This window comes from Meles meles, chromosome 9, assembly GCF_922984935.1.
Source record: "Meles meles chromosome 9, mMelMel3.1 paternal haplotype, whole genome shotgun sequence".
Classification (NCBI taxonomy): Eukaryota; Metazoa; Chordata; class Mammalia; order Carnivora; family Mustelidae; genus Meles; species Meles meles.
The window spans coordinates 112611552-112623805 of NC_060074.1; the positions used below are offsets into that span (position 1 = coordinate 112611552).

Consider the following 12254-nt stretch of genomic DNA (forward strand, 5'->3'; position numbering starts at 1 on the left):
TAAAAATGCTCGAGAATTGCGTAAGGAGGCAGGATAAAAACAAATGATCTATCAATACACACAACTTGGACACATCTCAAGGTCATTATGCCTACTGGAAAAAGCCAATCTTAAAAGATTACATACTATAACAGATTCCATTCATACAACATCCTTGAAAGAACGAAAGTATAGAGAATGAAAACAGGTGAGTTGTTGCCAGGAACCAGAATGACGGGGACAGAGAGTAAGTGTGACTATAAGAGTTTTCTGATTCATGAACGTGGGCTTTCTTTCCATTTATTCAGATTTTCATTTCATCAAATGATGTTTGTAGTTTTAAGCATACAAGTCTTATACTTACACTCCTTTAGACAGTTTATTCCTAAGTATTTTAGTATTCTTTATGTGATTCTAAGAGGAGTTGTTTGCTTAATTTCCTTTTGAGATTTCTCATCGTTAATGTACAGAAATATATTGAAAGTTCGTATATTAACTTGTGTCCTACAACCCTGCTGAACTTTATTGTTTCTAGTAGTTTCATAAGGGATTTCTTAAGTTTTTCTACATACCAGATGTCACCTGCAAATAGAGACAGTTTTACTTCTTCCCTTCCAATCTTGAGGACTTCTATTTATTTTTCAGTCTATTTTCCTTGACTAGAACAGCCAGCACACTGCTAAATAGAAGTCTTGTTCCTAATCTTAGGCTGAAAGTAGTCTTTCTTCATTAAGTATATTAGCTGAGGCTTTTTCATAAATCCCTTTATCATGTTGAGGAATTTCCCTTCCACTCTTGGTTGTTCGCATGTTTTATTGTGAAAGGGTGTTGGATTTTGTCAAATGCTTTCCCTAAATCAGAAAAATCGGAAGATCATATCACCTTTGTCCATTTGATTAATGATTGATGTTTATATATTATTCCAACCTTGCATTCCTGCAATAAACCCCACTTGGTAATGATGTATAAACTTTTGTGCATGTTGCTGGATTTGGTTTGCTAATATTTAGTTGAGGATTTTTGTGTATATTCACAAGAGATGTTGGTCTCTGGTTTTCTTTTTTGTGATGTCCTTTTTTTGTTTTGATCTCATAGTATGAGGTGGGAAGTGTTTCCTCCTCTTCCATTTTTCAAAAAGTTTGTGAAGGATTGTTGTCAATTCTTTAAATATTTGGCAGATTCTCTAGTGAAGCCTCTGGTCCTGGGTTTCCCTTTGTGGGTAGTTTTTCCATTACGGATTTAATCTCTTTATTTGTAACAGGTCTGTTCAGGTTTTCTGTTTGTTCTTGAGTTTGTTTGGGTAGTTTATTATTTCTATGAATTTGTCCATTTTGTCCAGATTATCTAGTTTGCCAGTATAGAATCATTCATAGTATTCTCTTACAGTCTTGTTTTCCTTCTATAAGATTGATAGGAATGCCCTTTCTTTCATTTCTGATTTTATTTATTTGAGTGTTCTCTTTTTTTGTCAGTTTAGCTAAAGATTTGTTAGTTTTGTGGATTTTTCAAAGAACCAACCTTTGGTTTCATTGATATTTTTCTATTTTTTTTCCTCTTCTCTATTTATTTCTACTCTAACCTATATTGTTTGCTTTCTTCTGCTTGCTTTAGACTTAGTTTATCTGATTCTAATTTCTTTTTTTTTTTTTAAAGATTTTATTTATTTATTTGACAGAGAGAGAGGTCACAAGTAGGCAGAGAGGCAGGCAGAGAGAGAGAGGAGGAAGCAGGCTCCCTGCAGAGCAGAGAGCCCGATGCGGGGCTCGATCCCAGGACCCTGAGATCATGACCTGAGCCGAAGGCAGCGGCTTAATCCACTGAGCCACCCAGGCGCCCCTGATTCTAATTTCTTAAGGTAAAAAGTTAGGTTACTGATTTGAGATCTTTCTTCTTCTTCAGTGTAGACTTTTATAGGTATAAATTGCCCTCTCAGCACTGCTTTTGCTGCATCCTGTAAGCTCCGGTATGTTTGTCTTAATTTTCATTCATTTCAACATATTTTCTAATTTTTTTATTTACTCTTTGACCCATTTGTTCTTTAGGAATGTGTTACTTAATTTCTACATATTTTACAAATTTCCCAAATTTACTTCTGTTATTGATTTCAGAGTTTCTATTTCTGTAATCAAGAGTTTCTGATTTCTGATTATTGATCAGAGAACTTTGTGTAATATCAATCATCTTCAATTTATTGAGGTATGTTTTAATGGTCTAGCATATGATCTATCCTGGACAATGTTTCATGTGTGCATGAGAAGGAATGTACATTCTGCAGTTGTTGGTCGGGTGGTCTAGAGAGGTCTCCTTCCCTTTCCTGTGTTATTGTGATATGTACTATATCCATCTACATTGTAAACCCCAAAATACATTGTTTTAATTATTACTATACATAATCTTATGTCTTTTTAAAATCTGAGATGAAACTGAATCTATTATACATTTACAGAGTTTATTATATTAACCTTCCTATTTAGCATTTCTGATTCTATTTCCTATAGATTTGAATTACACTTGGTGTCATTACCTTACTCCAAAAACTGCTGTGTTCCCATCTACCTCCTTTGTGCTATTATTGTCAAATAACATTTGTATAAAATGTTGACACATAGTATGTTTCTATATGTAAAAAGCCTAGCTATATAAGTATATACATATATCTTAGGTAATTACTTTTTAAATCAGTTAAGAGGAGAAAAAATGGGCAATTTTACTGTCTTTTGTAATTAACTGACATTGTTTTTCATGTGGATTTGAGTTATTATCTGGTGTCATTTGCTTCCAGTCTGAGGAAGTTTTAGTGTTTCTTATAAGTCAGACCTGCCAGCAATAAGTTCTTTCAGCTTCCCTTCATTTTCTCTTTATTTCTTAAAAGATAGTTTTGCTGGATATAGAATGATTGGTTGACAGGTTTTTAGTTTCAGCACTTCGAATATGTCATACCACTGTCTTTTGGCCTCCATTGTTTCTAAAGCATTTAGTTAGTTAGTTAGTTATTTTTAGAGAGGGAGTGAGAGAGGGGAGTGGGGACAGGGGCAAAGGGAGAGAGAATCTTAAGCAGGCTGCATGCCCAGCATGGAGCCTGATGCAGGGCTTGATCCCACAACCCTGATGTTGACCTGAGCTGAAATCAAGAATCAGACATTTAACCGACTGAACCACCCAGGTGCCCCTGACCTCCATTGTTTCTGATGAGCATCAGCTCTCACTCTCAATGCACTTTCCTGATACGTGATGAATTGTGTTTCTCTTTCTACTTTTATCTTCGCTGATTTTATCTTCGGCTTTCAAACCTTGTGACTATGATTTGTCTGGGCATGGATCTCTTCGAGTTTGCCCTAGTTGAAGTTCATTCTTCTTGGATGTAGAGATTAATGCTTTTCATCAAATTTGGGAAATTTTTAGCCACAACTTCTAATAATTCTTATACCCCTCTCTCTTCTATCCATTATGCATATATTGATACATTTAATGGTGTTTCTGATTTCTCTGAAGCTCTGATCATTTTTCTTTTTCCCCCCCATTTTACAGATTGCATCATTACTCTGTCTTCCAACTCACTGATTCTTTCTCTGCCAACTCAAATCTGTTGAAACTCCCAATAACTTTTTCATTTTAATTATTGTACTTCTCATCTCAAGAATTTTTATTTGGTTCTTCTTTATAATTTCTATCTCTTTGTTGATATTCTCTATCTCATGAGAGATTGTCATCAATTCTTCCTTTAAGTATGGTTTCCATTAGTTCTTCAAGAATAGTTACAATGGCTGCTTTGAAGTATGTGTCTACTAAGTCCAACATCTGGTCTCCTTCAAAAGCAATTTGTTTTTTGTTGTTTTCTTGCATACGTATCACAATTTCCTCTTTTATTGCATGTCTCAAAATTGTTTGGGTTGAGGGGCACCTGGGTGGCTCAGTCAGTTAAGCAGCTGCCTTCGGCTCAGTTCATGATCCCAGGGTCCTGGGCTTGAGCCCTGCATCAGGCTCCCTCCTCAGTGGGAGCTAGCTTCTCCCTCTCCTCCATGCTTGTGCTCTCTCTCACTATCTCTGTCACTATCTGGCTCTCTCTGTCTCTCTCTCTCCCTCAAATAAATAAAATCTTTTTTAAAAATTTGTTTTGGTTGAAAACTGACATTTTAGATATTATACTGTAGAAACTCTGGATACAAATTCCCTAAATCCCCCAGAGTTTGATGCTGTTCCTTGCTTGGTCATTTATTTATTTCTTTAGTGACTTGCTGAACTAACTCTGTAAAGCCTATTTCCCCTTCTGATAGATTTTGTCTTGCTTTGATCTCTTAGCCTGGCTTCCTACTGGTAGATTTTTGTCTTGCTTCGATCTCTTAGCCTAGCTTCCTACTGGTCATCCCTGAGTTAATGTAAGCCATTTTGGTAAAAGATTCTTTTCCCTTTACCACTGGAAGTGTGTGTGTGTGTGTGTGTGTGTGTGTGTGTGTGTGTCTTAGATTCTGCTATCACAGTTAAAGGAATTTTTTTTATTTGTTGGTTGGTTTCTTGGCTAATTGGTTTTTGCCCATGTTCAGCCAGAGACCAGGGGCTTGGATGTTCCCCCTCCAATCATTCCCCAAAAAAGGTCAACCTTGGCCATGTACACAATCTTCCAGACTCCAAAGGATTTGTGTGATTTTATGTTAAAGCCCAGTTTCCTGAATCAGAGTAGCTTATCGTTCAGCCAGCGTTTGGTCAGAAGTTGCACTTAAGGCCCTTGTATCAGCAAGGCTTCCTCCCTGTGTTGATGGGTCTTTGTGCAGCCTGGGGAATGTTTCCAAGTCCGCTCCACGTCTTGCTGTGATTTCTTCTCAGTAGGTGAATGTTCTCTATACAAACTTCCTAACACCCAGGGTTGACAGTGATCTGAGGAGTATTCATTTTGGTATCTTCCCTGGGTCTCTCTGTTAAACTTCTGGTTGCTGTCATTTTGCTTGTTGCCACTATTATAATGGAACTATAGGCACTGTCTTAATGGCTCTTCACCAAAATCTCCACAGTTCTCAACAACACCTTTTTTTTTTTTTTTTAAGATTTTATTTATTTGACAGAGAGAAATCACAAGAGAGGCAGGCAGAGAGAGAGGAAGGGAAGCAGGCTCTCCGCTGAGCAGAGAGCCCGATGCAGGACTCGATCCCAGGATCCTGAGATCATGACCTGAGCCGAAGGCAGTGGCTTAACCCACTGAGCCACCCAGGCGCCCCTCAACAACACCTTTAACCAGAATTTCCCACCCTGTTTTTCAAAATAAAGTCAGTCTCTTAATCCTTAATCTTAAGGATTAAGAGCTGGGAGCTCTTAATCTTAATCCTTAATCTTAATCCTTAATCCTTATAGCCTGACACTCCCTTGGAGAGAATCTCTGTACCCTGCACAGGATCTAGACATGTGGACAGCAAACCACTTATTTCAGAGTAACACTTTTATCAAAGTGATCTCTAGGGTGATGGTGCTCCTGTCTTCTTAGTTTGCCCCTCCTGCTATAGATCCTCCCCCTATAATCCAGCAAGGTAGGGACTGAGGTCCTAGGCTCACTCAGCTGTAGTAGAACTTCTACCTGTAGTAGAACTTCTACTCTACAGGTCAAGTCTGGGAAGGGGAAGCTCTCCTTGGGTGCCCCAAGTAGAGTACCTGGAATATTGTTTCTATAAGATGGACCTGGCAGGGGAAGAATGGGCTACAGATTTCTTATTAATATTTAGTAGATTTTCTTGTATACTGAAAATTTAGTAGATTTCTTGAATACTGAATATTGAAAACTGTTTCCCTGCTTGCTATATGCACTTAGGATAATTTCCAGGACTTTAAATTATTGTTTGTAATAATTTCCTCCCATTAAATAGTTGTTTTGTCAGGGATTGAATCCACCATGCCTTTTACGCCAATATTCCAGAAACAGAGCCATCTCTGTGATTCCTTTTACTGACTTTTCAGCTAGCAGTGTCAAATGCATAAGTTTTACTGATTCCTCAGCCATTAGATGTACTTCTCTAATTAAGGTTGCTGATAACTTACCCTTTACAGATGGTCTAACAGTTTTTTTCATATCTAATTTTAAAGCACTGAGAAACAAATTTTGTCTTTCAAATTATTTAAATTCTTTAAATTATTTAAATCATTCAATTCCTTTTTCTTTAAATTCTGGACTAATGGTCTTAAAGTGATAATGCAACAGGGGCGCCTGGGTGGTACAGTCAGTTAAGCATCTGACTCTTGGTTTCAGCTCAGGTTGTGATCTCATGGGTCATGAGACAGAGCGCCCTGTCAGGCTCCACACTGGGCAGGCAGTCTGCTGGAGACTCTCTCCTTCTGCCCCTGCCCAGGCTTGCACACTCGCTGTCTCTCTCTCCCTCTCTCTCTCAAATAAGTAAATAGATATTTTTTTATAATGTAACTAATATAATATCATTTGTCAATTATACTCCAATAAAAAAAAGATAGTGAAAAAGAAAACTTATATCCCATGGATTCTTGTTGGGGTGGTTCTTATAAAACCAGTTGAACCACCTGTTGGAAGGTGGAAGCAAAGGTCAGGTGGCTGGGTCCTGGAGATCAGACATCTTAAAAAAGGGATGCCTAAATAGGGAAGGGAAATATTAATATAAAAGCTTTTTGCAAGTAACATACCAAGAGTTGAACCCTGAAAACATCCAATCCTGTAAACTCCAAGAAGTTGGCGGAGGAAAATCTTTCAGTTATGCAGCAGCACCGCTTACTGAGTTTCTGAAAACTCCCACACTACATGTCAGTGCTCCTAGTGATGTTGCTGCTAGTCTTGGTTGCCACCTAGAGCAGGCATGTGTGACCCAAGCCTTCTACCCACTTGTCCAGGCAAATCTAGCTCACAAAGGGTCTGCTGTAGTGGGGAGTCCTTCCAGGTTTATAACGAGCCACCAGGCTTCAGCTCACAGGGCTTCTCTGGAGCCTGGGGAAATGGCCAGATGACCTAGAGATCCAAAACAGATCTGGGTGGTCAAGCTTTGGTCTTGGTGATCCCAAGTCAGGTGGGAGAGAGAAAAACTGGAAACATTCATCAGGGAGTTGGGGTCACATGTTGATGGAAACTGGAGGAATTAAAAATTTAGTAAGGACTGACAATTTGGGATAGGTAGCAGGATCCAGGCCAAAGTGCAAATCGATTCTTCAACCCTGTCTGAGAAGTCAACTCAATGTCTACCAGAGAAGACAGAGTTTGCATCTTCATCAGTTACCTGCAATTTACCAAAAGGTGCAAAATGGCTCAAAGAAAATGAACAGCACTAGACTCTGAATATCTAGAAGAATGTACTATGAACTGTCTTAGAGTTTTCCACTGAAACAATTTTTTTCTTCTTCTCCTCACTTTTTTTTAAAAAGATTTTATTTATTTATTTGACAGACAGAGATCACAAGTAGGCAGAGAGGCAGGCAGAGAGAGAGGGGGAGGCAGGCTCCCTGCTGAGCAGAGAGTCCGATGTGGGGCTCAATCCCAGGACCCTGGGATCATGACCTGAGTTGAAGGCAGAGGCTTTAACCCACTGAGCCAGCCAGGCACCCCATCTTCTCCTCACTTTTGATCAAAAAAATAATCTCAAAGAGAGATTAGTCTTGACCACAAAATAAGGCAGGTCTCATTAGATTTGACCTGGATATTATCACAGGTACAGCAAGAATGGTCATTTAGGGGTGTTTGGGTGGACCAGCCAGTTAAGTGTCCAACTCTTGGCTTCTGCCCAGGTCATGATCTCAGGGTCATGAGATCAAGCCGTGTGTGTAGGACTCTGAGCTCAGCTTGGAGTCTGCTTGAGATTCTTTCTCCTCCCTGTCCCTCCTCTGCTCCTCCGCCCACTCACTCCTTCTCTCTCTCTCTCAAATAAATAAATAAAATCTATCAAAATTTTTATAAAGAAAGAAAAGGATGGTCGTTTACCACAGGCCTTCCTGAGTTTGCTCTGCTGCAAGTCTTCATAAGAAACCTCAGGTCATACTACCAAAAGCTTCTGGTGCACTTGTCCAGTGCAGACCTGGAACCTCTTTTGTGAAGCAGCAGCTGAGACTTCAGTGCTCATCATGGCTGACAAAAAGCCCAAGGAGTCAGGACGAGGACAGTGATCACATTAATGTGAGGGTGGCAGGACAGGATGGTTCTGTGGCACAGTTTAAGATTAAGAGGGAGACACCACTTAGCAAACTGATGAAAGCCTATTGTGCATGGCAGGGTTTGTCAATGAGGCAGATCAGATTTGGACTGGATGGGCAGCCAATCAACGAAACAGATGTCACTGCACAGCTGGAGATGGGGGACTAAGATGTAGGTGATATGTTCCAGAAGCAGACAGAGGCATCTGCCACAAAGGGAACCTGCTGCTTCACTCCAGACCAAGAAGACATTCTCAATGAGAGAACCACAATCTGGTTCCACCACATCCTGACCACTACAGTAGAAGTTTTCTCAATTCTTTCATTTTCCCCTTCCCCATTCCTTCATTGTACATGACGTAACTGTGTGTGTGCACAAGCACACTGCATATTTTTAAAATCTAAATGGCAATGGTATTTTTGGATCGACCTCAAAAGGAGATGGGATGGGGAAAACATCAGTTCTGTGAGAATACTCCCTTCTCTCCATTAGGGGCGTGTTCATTCAGCTCTTATCTCTATATTCCGTAGGTTATTTTGCACTCACTGTTTAACAAAAAAAGAACAACATAAAAATCTTTGTATACCTTGTTTGGAGAATTTCAAAATTTTTCATTTATCACTGTAACATCAAGGACAATTCAATAACTTTTTTTACGTAGCTGTTACATGTAGGGAAATCTGTCTTTAAGTAGGAATAAATTACTCCAAAAGAAATGAATCCTAGATCAGCTTTCCCTTCAAGTCAAGTGTCTTGTTTAAAGTTGTTTTTTTTTAAAAGATTTTATTTATTTATTTGACAGAGAGTGAGATCACAAGTAGGCAGAGAAGTAGGCAGAGAGAGAGGAGGAAGCAGGCTCCCCGCTGAGCAGAGAGCCCGATGTAGGGCTTGATCCCAGGACCCTGGGGTCATGACCTAAGCCAAAGGCAGAGGCTTAACCACTGAGCCACCCAGGTGCCCCAAGTGTCTTGTTTAAATAAACTTCTTATTAAAAAAAAGGGGGGGGGGTGCCTGGGTGGCTCAATGGGTTAAAGCCTCTGCCTTCCGCTCAGGTCATGATCTCAGGGTCCCGGGATCAAGCCCCACATCGGGCTCTCTGCTCAGTGGGGAGCCTGCTTCCCCCTCTCTCTCTCTGCCTGCCTCTCTGCCTGCTTGTGATCTCTGTCAAATAAATGAATAAAATCTTAAAAAAAAAAAAAAAAAGAGCTTCTAGAAGCTAAGAAACCAAGAAAAGAACCTGCCACCAGATTTCATCTACAGTTCCTACAGACTTAAGGGAATCTTCTCTTTTCAAGCCTTGCAAAATATCCTAAAGCTCTTGGGCCTGCCCAGAGGTGACCTTCTGTACTCACCTGCAAAGCCAGGAGACCTGTAAGCCAGGCCAGACCAGTGTTCCAGAGTTTTTTCAGCACTGGCTCCATGAAGTCAACCTTAGCTTCTTAAAAGTGTCTTGTCATGTCTGATTAGACGTTCATCGTTTTCAAATATGACTTTCCAGACAACACTTCAGATCCATAGCCGCTATTTCCAATTACATCCTGTTAATGAGGGCAGATTCTTACTGACTTTATGACAATAACTTACTGCTAAGAAAATCAGAGTGCTCAGTAAGAGTTCTGAATCTGGAGGGGTCAGGTAGGGGAAAAAAGATGTCATTTATAAATGGAAGATTTCTGTTTGTAAAATCGTAGTCTACTAAATTGTTTCAAGTTGCAGATAACTTAAAAGAAAAGAGAAATGAGTTCATTATATAGATAAAATAATTATAAACATAATTAACCCTATTTTCAAAGAAGACTAGGCAAGAACAAATGTTTTGTGGTTTTCTACGTATCCTCTGGAAAATTCAAAGACAAGTTCAGGCACAGAAGATACCCTGATGGAGCATCATTCCCAGACAGAACATTCCAGGTGAGACCTTGGAAATTTTACCTTATTTAATTTATTTTTATCCTTAAGATTCAATCCTGGGAAAGCAAAAATCAGAGTTACCAGATCTATCTACTTAAGATAGGAATCAAATCGTGGGGTGCCTGAGAAACAATATTTTACTATTCATTTTAAAGTGGTGATAAAACATTAAAACATTTTTAGAAATAAACCTTCAAGATAATATGATTGCAGAGAACCTTGGCCCACATTCCCAAATGAGAAACTTTGTTTTCCTAAATATATTAATCAATATAAACCGGAGAAGGCTATCCTGGTGAGATAAATCTTTTCGTTGCCTGGGTACATTAAGTAACAGAATAAGTAATCTTGTGTCTTATAAGTGAGGACATCAACAGTAAACCAAGGCAACAAGCCAATCAGAGTGAAAAAACTTTGCTAAGACTTTAATTTTTCAAACTTGAGTGTTATAAAAATAGGCACAATTCATTTCCAAATTTTGCCTCTCATTTCATTCTTTTATATTCTGGGACAAATAGATGCTTTAGACCAATCTCAGGCTATCTGTTCAGGCTGCTCTAACAAAATCCCATGGGCTGAGTGGCTTATAAGCAACAGACATCTATTTTTCACAGTTCTGGAGATGGGAAGTCTGAGATCAGGGTACCAGCACGGTACGGTGGGGGACCCCCTCTGGGTCAGAATTCTCCTATCCTCACAGGGTGCCAAGGGCTAGGAATCTCCCCAGAGCCTATTTCATTTTGTTTATTTTTTAATCACAACACTAAGAGGAAACTTTTCGTTTAGTGTCTTTTCAGTCCTCAAATACATATGTATATATATGTGAATATGATGGGAGGCATGTGTAAAACAGGGGAAGGGGACTGAGAGTACACATACAATGATGAGCACTGAGTAATATACAGAATTGTTGAATCACATATGGGACACCTGAAACTAATATTAAAAAAAAAGAAAGAAAGAAAGAAAAGGGCGCCTGGGTGGCTTGTCAGTCAAGCGTCCAGCTCTTGGTGTCAGCTCAGGTCATGATCTCAGGGCCCCTTGGATGGAGCCCTGCGTCAGGCGCCACACTCAGTGGGGAGTCTCCCTGAGGATTCTCTCCCTCTCCCTCTGCCCCTTCCCCTGCTCTCTCTCTCTCTAAGAAATAAATACAATTTTAAAAGAGAATAAAACAACTGGAATCTCTTATAAGAGTACTAGCCCCCTTCATGACTTAAGCACCTCCCAAAGCCCTACATCCTAATGTCCTGACCATTTTTGGAGGATTTTAGGATTTCAGTGTAGGAATGTTGGGGGTGGGGGGGACACAGACCATACCACAGGGGGTCCATGTGGTCAGAATTAATCTCATGGTATTACTGAGATGTTCTTGTTTTTTGTTGTTGTTGTTGTTGTTTTTAAAGATTTTATTTATTTGTTTGACAGACAGAGATCACAAGTAGGCAGAGAGGCAGGCAGAGAGAGAGGAAGGGAAGCAGGCTCCCCGCCCAGCAGAGAGCCCGATGTGGGGCTGGATCCCAGGACCCTGAGATCAAGACTCAAGCCAAAAGCAGAGGCTTTAACCCACGGAGCCAGCCAGGCGCCCCTTCTGAGATGTTCTTAACATGAAGTGTGTTCATTGTTGCCGTTGCCAGATGAATCGGTAAATAAGCACTTAAAGGTTTTCTTGGTTTCAGTTGCCAGTACAGTAAATATCAACAGTTAGAACCTCAGAGAAAGCTTTTGGGGTCTTCGGTAACCTGAAGAGTGCAGAAAGGGAACCACACCTCTTCTTTGGGACAAAACTACTGTTTTCCTTGAGAAACAGAAACTCACAGCCAGTTGTGTTTCTCCAAAACTCTTTCTCTCATGTGTAATGAAAACCACATACTAGTGGTCATTTTAACCAAAGAGGCTAGCTTCCGGTTTGCAGAGATAGTGGAGGGGGATGACTGCGCTGTTACACACCAGCACTTTGCCACAGACAGACTAGCAGAACTCACAAACACGGCAGCGCAGCTCTGCCCAGCCTCACCCCTCCCTTACACACTTCTTAAAGCCGCCAAAATGAGCATGTTTGTTACAGGCCCACAGACACAGCCCTCTGGAGCAAATACAAGTAAGAAGCAAAAGAATGCAAAATTTAAATTATGCTCAGTAGCCAACGATTCAGCATACTCTGACTTGGGAGATGATCCAGGTATCTATCTAGTGAATGGCCATTAATTAACCCAGAGTAGTATAACTCCAGGGGTTTAAA

General features: G+C 40.0%; 1 protein-coding gene and 1 pseudogene across 1 annotated transcript in view; one reads left to right on the forward strand and one right to left on the reverse strand.

Moving 5' to 3' along the window:
• Positions 1-12254, reverse strand: part of LIMS2 (LIM zinc finger domain containing 2) — a 59442-nt gene that overhangs the window by 45579 nt on the left and 1609 nt on the right. Inside the window, exon 2 of the mRNA XM_046018278.1 lies at positions 9457-9642. The gene's annotated coding sequence lies outside the window, so the exon portion shown is untranslated. The remainder of the gene's footprint in view (positions 1-9456; positions 9643-12254) is intronic.
• Positions 8035-10730, forward strand: LOC123950459 (annotated as a pseudogene).